The 15,555-nt window shown below is 39.2% G+C and overlaps 1 pseudogene across 1 annotated transcript in view; it reads right to left on the bottom strand.

Moving 5' to 3' along the window:
- LOC308316459 (secretory carrier-associated membrane protein 1-like) overlaps window positions 1–15,555 on the bottom strand; it is a 50,858-nt pseudogene that overhangs the window by 19,480 nt on the left and 15,823 nt on the right. Inside the window, exon 5 of the transcript XR_013966204.1 lies at window positions 14,677–14,805. The product of XR_013966204.1 is annotated as a secretory carrier-associated membrane protein 1-like (transcript). The remainder of the gene's footprint in view (window positions 1–14,676; window positions 14,806–15,555) is intronic.

The raw sequence follows: 15,555 nt of genomic DNA, 5'->3' as shown, positions 1-15,555 counted from the left end.
GTATGAAGTACTTGATATAAAGAGAACATGTAGTTTCATAAGGGGCTGGTATGAAGTACTTGATATATAGAGAACATGTAGTTTCATAAGGGGCTGGTATGAAGTACTTGATATAAAGAGAACATGTAGTTTCATAAGGGGCTGGTATGAAGTACTTGATATAAAGAGAACATGTAGTTTCATAAGGGGCTGGTATGAAGTACTTGATATATAGAGAACATGTAGTTTCATAAAGGGCTGGTATGAAGTACTTGATATAAAGAGAACATGTTGTTATTAAGGGGCTGGTATGAAGTACTTGATATAAAGAGAACATGTAGTTTCATAAGGGTCTGGTATGAAGTACTTGATATAAAGAGAACATGTTGTTTCATAAGGGGCTGGTATGAAGTACTTGATATAAACAGAACATGTAGTTTCATAAGGGGCTGGTATGAAGTACTTGATATAAAGAGAACATGTAGTTTCATAAGGGGCTGGTATGAAGTACTTGATATAAAGAGAACATGTAGTTTCATAAGGGGCTGGTATGAAGTACTTGATATAAACAGAACATGTAGTTTCATAAGGGGCTGGTATGAAGTACTTGATATAAAGAGAACATGTAGTTTCATAAGGGGCTGGTATGAAGTACTTGATATAAACAGAACATGTAGTTTCATAAGGGGCTGGTATGAAGTACTTGATATAAAGAGAACATGTAGTTTCATAAGGGGCTGGTATGAAGTACTTGATATAAAGAGAACATGTAGTTTCATAAGGGACTGGTATGAAGTACTTGATATATAGAGAACATGTAGTTTCATAAGGGGCTGGTATGAAGTACTTGATATAAAGAGAACATGTAGTTTCATAAGGGTCTGGTATGAAGTACTTGATATATAGAGAACATGTAGTTTCATAAGGGACTGGTATGAAGTACTTGATATAAAGAGAACATGTAGTTTCATAAGGGGTTGGTATGAAGTACTTGATATAAAGAGAACATGTTGTTATTAAGGGGCTGGTATGAAGTACTTGATATATAGAGAACATGTAGTTTCATAAGGGACTGGTATGAAGTACTTGATATAAAGAGAACATGTAGTTTCATAAGGGTCTGGTATGAAGTACTTGATATAAAGAGAACATGTAGTTTCATAAGGGTCTGGTATGAAGTACTTGATATATAGAGAACATGTAGTTTCATAAGGGGCTGGTATGAAGTACTTGATATAAAGAGAACATGTAGTTTCATAAGGGGCTGGTATGAAGTACTTGATATATAGAGAACATGTAGTTTCATAAGGGTCTGGTATGAAGTACTTGATATAAACAGAACATGTTGTTATTAAGGGGCTGGTATGAAGTACTTGATATAAAGAGAACATGTAGTTTCATAAGGGGCTGGTATGAAGTACTTGATATATAGAGAACATGTAGTTTCATAAGGGGCTGGTATGAAGTACTTGATATAAAGAGAACATGTAGTTTCATAAGGGTCTGGTATGAAGTACTTGATATAAAGAGAACATGTAGTTTCATAAGGGGCTGGTATGAAGTACTTGATATAAAGAGAACATGTAGTTTCATAAGGGGCTGGTATGAAGTACTTGATATAAAGAGAACATGTAGTTTCATAAGGGGCTGGTATGAAGTACTTGATATAAAGAGAACATGTAGTTTCATAAGGGGCTGGTATGAAGTACTTGATATAAAGAGAACATGTAGTTTCATAAGGGGCTGGTATGAAGTACTTGATATAAAGAGAACATGTAGTTTCATAAGGTATGAAGTACTTGATATAAAGAGAACATGTAGTTTCATAAGGGGCTGGTATGAAGTACTTGATATAAAGAGAACATGTAGTTTCATAAGGGGCTGGTATGAAGTACTTGATATATAGAGAACATGTAGTTTCATAAGGGGCTGGTATGAAGTACTTGATATAAAGAGAACATGTAGTTTCATAAGGGGCTGGTATGAAGCACTTGATATAAACAGAACATGTAGTTTCATAAGGGGCTGGTATGAAGTACTTGATATAAAGAGAACATGTAGTTTCATAAGGGGCTGGTATGAAGTACTTGATATAAACAGAACATGTAGTTTCATAAGGGGCTGGTATGAAGTACTTGATATAAAGAGAACATGTTGTTATTAAGGGGCTGGTATGAAGTACTTGATATAAAGAGAACATGTAGTTTCATAAGGGGCTGGTATGAAGTACTTGATATATAGAGAACATGTAGTTTCATAAGGGGCTGGTATGAAGTACTTGATATAAAGAGAACATGTAGTTTCATAAGGGGCTGGTATGAAGTACTTGATATAAAGAGAACATGTAGTTTCATAAGGGTCTGGTATGAAGTACTTGATATAAACAGAACATGTAGTTTCATAAGGGGCTGGTATGAAGTACTTGATATAAACAGAACATGTAGTTTCATAAGGGGCTGGTATGAAGTACTTGATATAAAGAGAACATGTTGTTATTAAGGGGCTGGTATGAAGTACTTGATATACAGAGAACATGTAGTTTCATAAGGGGCTGGTATGAAGTACTTGATATAAAGAGAACATGTAGTTTCATAAGGGGCTGGTATGAAGTACTTGATATAAAGAGAACATGTTGTTATTAAGGGGCTGGTATGAAGTACTTGATATAAACAGAACATGTAGTTTCATAAGGGGCTGGTATGAAGTACTTGATATAAAGAGAACATGTAGTTTCATAAGGGGCTGGTATGAAGTACTTGATATAAAGAGAACATGTTGTTATTAAGGGGCTGGTATGAAGTACTTGATATAAACAGAACATGTAGTTTCATAAGGGGCTGGTATGAAGTACTTGATATATAGAGAACATGTTGTTATTAAGGGGCTGGTATGAAGTACTTGATATAAAGAGAACATGTAGTTTCATAAGGGGCTGGTATGAAGTACTTGATATATAGAGAACATGTTGTTATTAAGGGGCTGGTATGAAGTACTTGATATAAAGAGAACATGTAGTTTCATAAGGGTCTGGTATGAAGTACTTGATATAAACAGAACATGTAGTTTCATAAGGGGCTGGTATGAAGTACTTGATATAAACAGAACATGTAGTTTCATAAGGGGCTGGTATGAAGTACTTGATATAAAGAGAACATGTTGTTATTAAGGGGCTGGTATGAAGTACTTGATATACAGAGAACATGTAGTTTCATAAGGGGCTGGTATGAAGTACTTGATATAAAGAGAACATGTAGTTTCATAAGGGGCTGGTATGAAGTACTTGATATAAAGAGAACATGTAGTTTCATAAGGGGCTGGTATGAAGTACTTGATATAAAGAGAACATGTTGTTATTAAGGGGCTGGTATGAAGTACTTGATATAAAGAGAACATGTAGTTTCATAAGGGGCTGGTATGAAGTACTTGATATAAAGAGAACATGTAGTTTCATAAGGGGCTGGTATGAAGTACTTGATATAAAGAGAACATGTTGTTATTAAGGGGCTGGTATGAAGTACTTGATATAAACAGAACATGTAGTTTCATAAGGGGCTGGTATGAAGTACTTGATATATAGAGAACATGTTGTTATTAAGGGGCTGGTATGAAGTACTTGATATAAAGAGAACATGTAGTTTCATAAGGGGCTGGTATGAAGTACTTGATATATAGAGAACATATTGTTTCATAAGGGGCTGGTATGAAGTACTTGATATAAAGAGAACATGTAGTTTCATAAGGGTCTGGTATGAAGTACTTGATATAAAGAGAACATGTTGTTTCATAAGGGGCTGGTATGAAGTACTTGATATAAAGAGAACATGTTGTTTCATAAGGGGCTGGTATGAAGTACTTGATATAAAGAGAACATGTAGTTTCATAAGGGGCTGGTATGAAGTACTTGATATATAGAGAACATGTAGTTTCATAAGGGTCTGGTATGAAGTACTTGATATAAACAGAACATGTTGTTATTAAGGGGCTGGTATGAAGTACTTGATATAAAGAGAACATGTAGTTTCATAAGGGGCTGGTATGAAGTACTTGATATAAAGAGAACATGTAGTTTCATAAGGGTCTGGTATGAAGTACTTGATATAAAGAGAACATGTAGTTTCATAAGGGTCTGGTATGAAGTACTTGATATAAAGAGAACATGTAGTTTCATAAGGGGCTGGTATGAAGTACTTGATATAAAGAGAACATGTAGTTTCATAAGGGGCTGGTGTGAAGTACTTGATATATAGAGAACATGTAGTTTCATAAGGGGCTGGTATGAAGTACTTGATATAAAGAGAACATGTAGTTTCATAAGGGGCTGGTATGAAGTACTTGATATAAAGAGAACATGTAGTTTCATAAGGGGCTGGTATGAAGTACTTGATATAAAGAGAACATGTAGTTTCATAAGGGGCTGGTATGAAGTACTTGATATAAAGAGAACATGTAGTTTCATAAGGGTCTGGTATGAAGTACTTGATATAAAGAGAACATGTAGTTTCATAAGGGTCTGGTATGAAGTACTTGATATAAAGAGAACATGTAGTTTCATAAGGGGCTGGTATGAAGTACTTGATATATAGAGAACATGTAGTTTCATAAGGGGCTGGTATGAAGTACTTGATATAAAGAGAACATGTAGTTTCATAAGGGGCTGGTATGAAGTACTTGATATATAGAGAACATGTAGTTTCATAAGGGGCTGGTATGAAGTACTTGATATAAAGAGAACATGTAGTTTCATAAGGGGCTGGTATGAAGTACTTGATATAAAGAGAACATGTAGTTTCATAAGGGGCTGGTATGAAGTACTTGATATATAGAGAACATGTAGTTTCATAAAGGGCTGGTATGAAGTACTTGATATAAAGAGAACATGTTGTTATTAAGGGGCTGGTATGAAGTACTTGATATAAAGAGAACATGTAGTTTCATAAGGGTCTGGTATGAAGTACTTGATATAAAGAGAACATGTTGTTTCATAAGGGGCTGGTATGAAGTACTTGATATAAACAGAACATGTAGTTTCATAAGGGGCTGGTATGAAGTACTTGATATAAAGAGAACATGTAGTTTCATAAGGGGCTGGTATGAAGTACTTGACCCGCTGAGTGTGACCGGTGACGTCAGACGCCGGTTTGACAGCTGTCAGAGAGGAACGCTAAGTCAAATCGTTTCATGAACTGTATCTTGTCCGTCTACTAAATCAGAGTTTCTGTATTTGTTCGGAGTAAAAAGAAGTTGCATTGTAGGACTGCTAGCTGGCTTTGGTTTGCCTTTAACCCAGATGCCAGTTAAAAAGCTAGTTGGCTGTGGCTCGTCTTTAGCCTTGACGCTAACGTTTTAGCAAACTTTCAGTTTAATCGTCACCTACACACTTCTTGGTGTTCTACTGGAGTGCACTCACCGCTTCCAGTTGCTGTGGGCGATAGTCCCAGTCGTGGTTTTTTCCACTAGAGTGACTGGTTACTGGACCCTCAGCTCTGTCCCCACACTCCACACAAATATGCCTCCCAGGATGGAGGAAATAGGAGGTATCAAAAATGAGCTCCGCTCCATTACAAACTTGGTGAAAGACCTCCTCCTGCGAAAATCGCTCCTCCAAGGCCGGTTGAAATCCATAGAAACCCCGGGTGCCGGCGCTGTATCCCGGGTGTCCGCCGTGGCAGCCTCTATGCCGGGGTGCAGTGCTGCGAGTACCGGCGGGCGTATACCGGGACCCATCCGCGCCGACTCCTGGTCCTCGGCGGTCAAGGGAAATAATCGGGGGTTCCCTCTCTATGACCCATCGGGGTCGGAGGCCTGGAGCATAGTAGACATGTTCCCGTGCTCCAATGCTTTCACTCCGCTCCAGGAGCTATCGACCACGGCTACTCCGACTCCAAGGAACGCACAGTGCACAGACTCGATGCCCCGACCAGCGAAGCGAAACTTCCCGGACTCCTCTGGCTCTACCTGCTCTCTCACCTCGACTCCCAAGCCCAGGCTTGACGGGGGTCGTGCAGGTAAACGACCCTGTCGTCGTTCACCTAGTAAACCCAAACCAAACACTTCCCTATCGATTATCCACCCAGCGCGAGGTAAAGTGATCAGCGCTGCTCCTAGTAAAGAGCCCCCTCCCCCTCCCCCACCACCACACTCATCATATCCAGCTGCGTCCCACTCCCTGTCACTCCATACGAGATCAGCTGCATCGATCTCCCCAGATAACACACACCCCCACTGTTTTACCCCTCCTCCTGATTACATTCTCTTAGGTGATTCTGTGATTCGAGGGGTATCTATCTCGAATTGTATTACTTATTCTTTTTCCGGTGCCAAGATTATTGATCTGATCCCCCACATTCCAGACATTCTCCAACGTCACCCCTCCGCTCACACAGTCTTGATCAACGTGGGCATAAATGATATCAAGCAGCGCCAAGCCTTTAAGATGTGGACTGACTATGAGGCCCTGGCAGACGCGCTTGATAACCTGAATAAATCCGTCATATTTTTAGGATTAATCCCCACTCTCTTTCGAGGCCCAGAAAATTTCAGCCGTGTTATTTGCGCAGATAGGTGGCTGCAAAATTTCTGTCAAGCCTGCGGCCATGGCTATATTACTAACTTTGACAGCTTTTGGAAGAACCCATCACTTTACAGGGACTTAGTGCACCCCAATCATGAAGGGAAAAGAATCCTAGCAAGTAACATCTCCCACCACCTCTCGTCTGTATGACCACTACTACCCACATCAGATACGCCCAGTTGCACCCCCCCACACACACTCATAGAGCACCCATCACTGATCCCTGTTGTGATCAATAGAATAAGCAGCTGTTCAGTCATCCACATCTCCAGGGGTCTAAACCAATTGAATCTTAAGCCTTTGCCCCGGGTGCCCTCCGTACCTGATGTCCCTGTTTTAGACACAGTATTAACAAAATGTGCATTAATTAATGCGAGGTCAATAAATAAAAAGTCGTTTATCTTGAAGGATCTATTTACCTCGAAAACACTGGACATTCTCTTTGTAACAGAAACCTGGCTACACCTGGGCGAGTCCGTGGCCCTCACTGAACTGGTACCCCCTGACTGTACAGTAATTAACTCTCCCAGGACCACTGGCCGTGGTGGAGGAATAGCAACTATTTTTAGAAATTGTTTATATTATAAACCTTTATCATCACCTTCCTTCTCGTCCTTCGAACTAAGCCTGTTTGAGCTGGGTCGCTCAAACCCTGTCCTATGTGCAGTAATTTACCGCCCACCTAAATATGACAAAGACTTTATTATGGAGTTCTCAGAGTTCCTTTCCGGTGTTGTAATTAAATACAATAGACTTCTGACGGTTGGTGATATGAATTTACATACATTTTGCTGTGTCTCAAAGCCCCTAGCTAAAGAATTTATGGATACTCTTGATGCTTTTAATTTTATTCAACATGTTACTGAACCCACGCATGAGCGGGGTCATATTTTAGACCTTGTTTTATCGTGTAATCTGACCATCTCAAATGTCCAAGTGTGTGGTACTGTTCTATCTGATCATATGCCTGTCTTATTCGATTTTCTATTACCCTGTAATATTTTAAAATCATGTGTTCCTATTCGTCACTGTCGTATGCTCAAACCCTCCACTCCTGTCCATTTTAGCTCAGTTTTCACGAGCACAGCTCAACCTGTAATTTCAGAGGGTCAGCAGAACACTGAGCAATTAACATCTGCCTTCTTGTCCGCCTGTACCAGCGCCCTTGATTCCGTGGCGCCCTTAAAAGTCATGCGCCCCCGACTTAAGGCTGAGCCTTGGCTCAATGACACCACTCGCGCCGCCAGACGAGAATGTCGAAAGGCGGAGCGCAGGTGGAAAAGTGACAAGCTCCAAGCATCATATGACACCCTCAAAACCTGCTGGAAAATGTACCAAATTACCGTCAAGGCTGAAAAAACCAAATATTTCTCTGATATTATTTCAACTAATGCTGATAAACCACGAGTATTATTTAAAACCATTGAAGTATTGTTAAATCCTCCCTTATCCACATGTTTGGAAGCCTCCCCGGAGGTATGCGAAAGTTTTCTCTCATTTTTCATAGATAAAATAGCCTCTATCAGAGCCCTCTTTCCACCCCCTGTTCTCGACCCCCCGACGTCTATTAATACGTCGGTTAATACTCATGCTCCTGTTTTTAATCATTTTGAACCTGTGTCGCTCTTAGCTCTCAGTGACATTGTTGCAAAAATTAAACCCTCGTCCTGCCCGTTAGATGCCATCCCCACCCGCTTATTCAAGGAGGTCTGGGGGACTATTGGACCTTCAGTCCATAACATAATAAACAGCAGTCTTACAACAGGAGTTGTACCAGCACATTTTAAAGTAGCAGTTGTGGAACCCCTAATCAAAAAAGCCAACCTGGACACCTCTGTTCTATCCAATTACCGACCCATTTCTAAGCTTCCATTTATTTCAAAACTTTTAGAAAAAACAGCACTTTTACAGTTACAGACTTTTTTAAATGAGCACAACATCCTTGAAACTTTTCAATCTGGTTTTAAAGCTTTCCATAGCACCGAGTCGGCACTGCTCAAAGTTTTTAATGATCTTTTCATTTCCACAGATAATGGTGACACTGTAATTCTTTTACTCTTAGATTTAACTGCTGCTTTTGACACATTAGATTATAATATTTTAATATCACGCCTGGAGCACAGTGTAGGTATCAGGGATACCGCCCTAGACTGGTTCAAATCATACCTATGCAATAGATCCTTCTCAGTTAAATTTGGTCATCATACATCTTCTTCCGCCCCCCTGTCATCTGGAGTACCCCAAGGTTCAATTATTGGCCCCATCCTGTTTTCGCTATATCTTCTCCCCCTAGGACTCATCTTAAAAAAACACGGAATCTCCTATCACCTTTACGCAGATGACTCCCAAATATACATGCCCCTAAATAGAGATAGCAACAGCCCCCTATCCCCTCTCCTTGACTGTTTAAAAGATATTAAAGCCTGGATGGCCCTAAATTTCTTAAATATAAATGAAAGCAAAACGGAGGTGATAATGTTCGGACCAAGTGTCATCAACACTCCTCCCTTAGACCTAGGCCCACTTCAACCATTTGTGGTTCCCATGGTCTCCAATTTAGGAGTTAAAATAGATAATGCTTTTAAACTTGATAAACAAATAAATGCTGTGGTCAGATCTAGTTTTTATCATTTAAGGCTTTTATCACAAATCAAATCAGTTTTATCTTTTAAGGACCTAGAGCGAGTGATACATGCTTTTATTACAACTCGCCTTGACTATTGTAATGCCCTCTATGCCGGCATCACCCAAGCCTCCCTCTCCCGCCTTCAACTTGTTCAAAATGCTGCCGCACGTCTTTTAACAGGAACCCGGAAATATGAACACATCACTCCCATTTTAGCTGCACTCCATTGGCTCCCAGTACGTTTTAGAATCCATTTTAAGATTTTATTGTTTGTTTTTAAATCTTTAAATGGATCAGCGCCAGTTTATGTCTCCGATCTCCTAAAACCCTATGCTCCCTCTAGGTCACTGAGGTCAGCAGATCAAATGCTCCTTGTCATCCCCAAGGCAAGGTGTGTGAGAAGAGGGCACCGAGCCTTCTCAGTAGTTGCTCCGAAACTGTGGAACCAGCTTCCCAGCCACGTCAGGCTGGCTCCAACACTACCTGTTTTTAAAACGCATCTTAAAACTCATTTCTATTCCCTGGCTTTTAAACCATGAATAATGTGTACTCTTGATTGTTTGATTTTATTATTATGTTTTTATTACTGTATTGTATTGTATTGTGTTTTGCTTTGCCTGATTGTACAGCACTTTGGTCAACTTTGTTGTTTTAAACGTGCTCTATAAATAAAATTGGATTGGATTGGATTGGATTGATATAAAGAGAACATGTAGTTTCATAAGGGGCTGGTATGAAGTACTTGATATAAACAGAACATGTAGTTTCATAAGGGGCTGGTATGAAGTACTTGATATAAAGAGAACATGTAGTTTCATAAGGGGCTGGTATGAAGTACTTGATATAAAGAGAACATGTAGTTTCATAAGGGGCTGGTATGAAGTACTTGATATATAGAGAACATGTAGTTTCATAAGGGGCTGGTATGAAGTACTTGATATAAAGAGAACATGTAGTTTCATAAGGGGCTGGTATGAAGTACTTGATATAAAGAGAACATGTAGTTTCATAAGGGTCTGGTATGAAGTACTTGATATATAGAGAACATGTAGTTTCATAAGGGACTGGTATGAAGTACTTGATATATAGAGAACATGTAGTTTCATAAGGGACTGGTATGAAGTACTTGATATAAAGAGAACATGTAGTTTCATAAGGGGTTGGTATGAAGTACTTGATATAAAGAGAACATGTTGTTATTAAGGGGCTGGTATGAAGTACTTGATATATAGAGAACATGTAGTTTCATAAGGGACTGGTATGAAGTACTTGATATAAAGAGAACATGTAGTTTCATAAGGGGCTGGTATGAAGTACTTGATATAAAGAGAACATGTAGTTTCATAAGGGGCTGGTATGAAGTACTTGATATATAGAGAACATGTAGTTTCATAAGGGGCTGGTATGAAGTACTTGATATAAAGAGAACATGTAGTTTCATAAGGGGCTGGTATGAAGTACTTGATATAAAGAGAACATGTAGTTTCATAAGGGACTGCTATGAAGTACTTGATATATAGAGAACATGTAGTTTCATAAGGTATGAAGTACTTGATATAAAGAGAACATGTAGTTTCATAAGGGGCTGGTATGAAGTACTTGATATAAAGAGAACATGTAGTTTCATAAGGGGCTGGTATGAAGTACTTGATATATAGAGAACATGTAGTTTCATAAGGGGCTGGTATGAAGTACTTGATATAAAGAGAACATGTAGTTTCATAAGGGGCTGGTATGAAGCACTTGATATAAACAGAACATGTAGTTTCATAAGGGGCTGGTATGAAGTACTTGATATAAAGAGAACATGTAGTTTCATAAGGGGCTGGTATGAAGTACTTGATATAAACAGAACATGTAGTTTCATAAGGGGCTGGTATGAAGTACTTGATATAAAGAGAACATGTTGTTATTAAGGGGCTGGTATGAAGTACTTGATATAAAGAGAACATGTAGTTTCATAAGGGGCTGGTATGAAGTACTTGATATATAGAGAACATGTAGTTTCATAAGGGGCTGGTATGAAGTACTTGATATAAAGAGAACATGTAGTTTCATAAGGGGCTGGTATGAAGTACTTGATATAAAGAGAACATGTAGTTTCATAAGGGTCTGGTATGAAGTACTTGATATAAACAGAACATGTAGTTTCATAAGGGGCTGGTATGAAGTACTTGATATAAACAGAACATGTAGTTTCATAAGGGGCTGGTATGAAGTACTTGATATAAAGAGAACATGTTGTTATTAAGGGGCTGGTATGAAGTACTTGATATAAAGAGAACATGTTGTTATTAAGGGGCTGGTATGAAGTACTTGATATAAAGAGAACATGTTGTTATTAAGGGGCTGGTATGAAGTACTTGATATAAAGAGAACATGTAGTTTCATAAGGGGCTGGTATGAAGTACTTGATATATAGAGAACATGTAGTTTCATAAGGGGCTGGTATGAAGTACTTGATATAAAGAGAACATGTAGTTTCATAAGGGGCTGGTATGAAGTACTTGATATAAAGAGAACATGTAGTTTCATAAGGGGCTGGTATGAAGTACTTGATATAAAGAGAACATGTTGTTATTAAGGGGCTGGTATGAAGTACTTGATATAAAGAGAACATGTAGTTTCATAAGGGGCTGGTATGAAGTACTTGATATAAAGAGAACATGTAGTTTCATAAGGGGCTGGTATGAAGTACTTGATATAAAGAGAACATGTTGTTATTAAGGGGCTGGTATGAAGTACTTGATATAAACAGAACATGTAGTTTCATAAGGGGCTGGTATGAAGTACTTGATATATAGAGAACATGTTGTTATTAAGGGGCTGGTATGAAGTACTTGATATAAAGAGAACATGTAGTTTCATAAGGGGCTGGTATGAAGTACTTGATATATAGAGAACATATTGTTTCATAAGGGGCTGGTATGAAGTACTTGATATAAAGAGAACATGTAGTTTCATAAGGGTCTGGTATGAAGTACTTGATATAAAGAGAACATGTTGTTATTAAGGGGCTGGTATGAAGTACTTGATATATAGAGAACATATTGTTTCATAAGGGGCTGGTATGAAGTACTTGATATATAGAGAACATGTAGTTTCATAAGGGGCTGGTATGAAGTACTTGATATATAGAGAACATGTAGTTTCATAAGGGGCTGGTATGAAGTACTTGATATAAAGAGAACATGTAGTTTCATAAGGGGCTGGTATGAAGTACTTGATATAAAGAGAACATGTAGTTTCATAAGGGACTGGTATGAAGTACTTGATATAAAGAGAACATGTAGTTTCATAAGGGGCTGGTATGAAGTACTTGATATATAGAGAACATGTAGTTTCATAAGGGGCTGGTATGAAGTACTTGATATAAAGAGAACATGTAGTTTCATAAGGGGCTGGTATGAAGTACTTGATATAAAGAGAACATGTAGTTTCATAAGGGACTGGTATGAAGTACTTGATATAAAGAGAACATGTAGTTTCATAAGGGGCTGGTATGAAGTACTTGATATAAAGAGAACATGTAGTTTCATAAGGTATGAAGTACTTGATATAAAGAGAACATGTAGTTTCATAAGGGGCTGGTATGAAGTACTTGATATAAAGAGAACATGTAGTTTCATAAGGGGCTGGTATGAAGTACTTGATATAAAGAGAACATGTAGTTTCATAAGGGACTGGTATGAAGTACTTGATATAAAGAGAACATATTGTTTCATAAGGGTCTGGTATGAAGTACTTGATATAAAGAGAACATGTAGTTTCATAAGGGGCTGGTATGAAGTACTTGATATAAAGAGAACATGTAGTTTCATAAGGGGCTGGTATGAAGTACTTGATATAAAGAGAACATATTGTTTCATAAGGGTCTGGTATGAAGTACTTGATATAAAGAGAACATGTAGTTTCATAAGGGACTGGTATGAAGTACTTGATATAAAGAGAACATGTAGTTTCATAAGGGGCTGGTATGAAGTACTTGATATAAAGAGAACATGTAGTTTCATAAGGGGCTGGTATGAAGTACTTGATATAAAGAGAACATGTAGTTTCATAAGGGGCTGGTATAAGGTACTTGATATAAAGAGAACATGTAGTTTCATAAGGGGCTGGTATGAAGTACTTGATATAAAGAGAACATGTAGTTTCATAAGGGGCTGGTATGAAGTACTTGATATAAAGAGAACATGTAGTTTCATAAGGGGCTGGTATGAAGTACTTGATATAAAGAGAACATGTAGTTTCATAAGGGGCTGGTATGAAGTACTTGATATAAAGAGAACATGTAGTTTCATAAGGGGCTGGTATGAAGTACTTGATATAAAGAGAACATGTAGTTTCATAAGGGGCTGGTATGAAGTACTTGATATAAAGAGAACATGTAGTTTCATAAGGGGCTGGTATGAAGTACTTGATATAAAGAGAACATGTTGTTTCATAAGGGGCTGGTATGAAGTACTTGATATAAAGAGAACATGTAGTTTCATAAGGGGCTGGTATGAAGTACTTGATATAAAGAGAACATGTTCAGTTCACTAGTCTACACTCTACTCTACACCTGCCTTCATTTCATCTGATTGTCTGTCTGGCAGGCACTTAACAAGCGATCGTTAACTGTGTCTGTTAGAGAGAGGGGCAGAGAAGAGTGGCTTTGCGCAACTTGATTTATACTTATATTCTCCTCTCTGATGAATCTACATGTTCGATATATCATGCAGCCTTACTTATTAGTATATTTTGGCTATTAAAAAAAATTATATATATATCTTAATCTATGGCAACTTCAACCCATTCTGGGCGGGAACCCCTATTGGTGTTTTTAAGCATTACGTTATACTTTAGCTGTTGAAAAATAGCAGATCTATACAAGCTTGTACTGTAGATCTGCTATTTTTTCAAACATCGTGAAAATGTGGGCGCACATCTTTGAATATTATATTCTTTCAGAGCGAACGTCTTTAACTCAATTCTTTGCTTCTGGGGGGGGGGGGGGTCCCTGGAACTACATATTTTGACATGGGGGGGGGGGGGGTGGCCGAATACAGATAATTCTGGGGGTCCTTGAGATGAAATAGTTTGAGAACCACTGTCATAGACCACTGTTCAGAAAACTGTCATGATTTAGAAGTACTAGCCCTTACCTTACTTATTTAGAAGATATTGCGCGCCCCCCCCCCCCCCCCTTGTGGCCGCAGGGGGTACTGCGCCCTGGGTGCGTTTTCGCATTTTTAATTCACTAATACATTCATCATTAATTTAGAATTTGTTAAATTGGAAAAAGGGCTTCGTTAAGACCTACCATATTATTATTATGGTCAATGCCTGTGTGAAAAGTGGGAGCGATTGGTGCAGGCGGTGAGGAGATACGGCGGTGTTTCTGACAGACAGACAGACAGGCAGACAGACAGACAGACAGACAGACAGACAGACAGACAGACAGACAGACAGACAGACAGAGACTGAATTATAGTATGATTAGTTCGTATAATCTCACCCATCCACAGGTAGTACATGATCTTAACCGTCTTCTGGAAGTCCACAGGGATGTCCACGGTGATGTCGTGATAGAAACACGGCCCGACAGGGAACTTCTCAGGGAGCGGAGGCCAGTTGTTCTTCCTCCCTGGAAACAACAATCACTGCGGTCTGAGGGAGGGCCGGCTAAACCTCAGGGTCACAAAGAAGACCCGCCTAAAGTCCAGAGGCGACCGAGCCCCCAAACTATGGAACGCACTCCCCTCCCACGTCGAATCGGCCCCTTCCAACGCACTCCCCTCCCACGTCAAATCGGCCCCTTCCAACGCACTCCCCTCCCACGTCAAATCGGCCCCTTCCAACGCACTCCCCTCCCACGTCAAATCGGCCCCTTCCACAGAGACTTTTAAATCTGGCCTAAAGACCCACCTCTATACCTCGGCTTTTAACCCCGCTTGAGTTCCTTCGGTCCTTGTATATGTTTTGTCTCACTGTGATGCTGTTGTTTTTCTGTAATGTGTCTCAGTTGTTGTCACTGTTTGTACTTTGTTTTCTCGCTTTCTCGCTGTTTATTCTGTGTGGTATAGCTTTAGTGTATTTGTTTTTATTTTCATCCTGTACAGCACTTTTGAAATGTGCTATCTAAATAAAGTGGATTGGAACACAATAGAATCTATGTAATAGGCCCAGTCCCGCCCCCTTTCATGACAACGCCAGGCCCGGTCCCGCCCCCTTTCATGACGACGCCAGGCCCAGTCCCGCCCCCTTTCATGACGACGCCAGGCCCAGGAAATAATTCCCAATGCATTTTCCCTCATAGACATTTCAAAAAGTATTTATTTAAAGACCTTTTAAGCGTCGTACGAAGCCAACTGGAGTCGTGACAAATCATGACAAC

The sequence above is a fragment of the Protomyctophum bolini genome (genome assembly GCF_963924005.1).
Source record: "Protomyctophum bolini genome assembly, chromosome: 6".
Classification (NCBI taxonomy): domain Eukaryota; kingdom Metazoa; phylum Chordata; class Actinopteri; order Myctophiformes; family Myctophidae; genus Protomyctophum; species Protomyctophum bolini.
The sequence above is the reverse complement of the archived record's forward strand: the minus strand, read 5'-3'. Positions and strand labels throughout refer to the sequence as shown.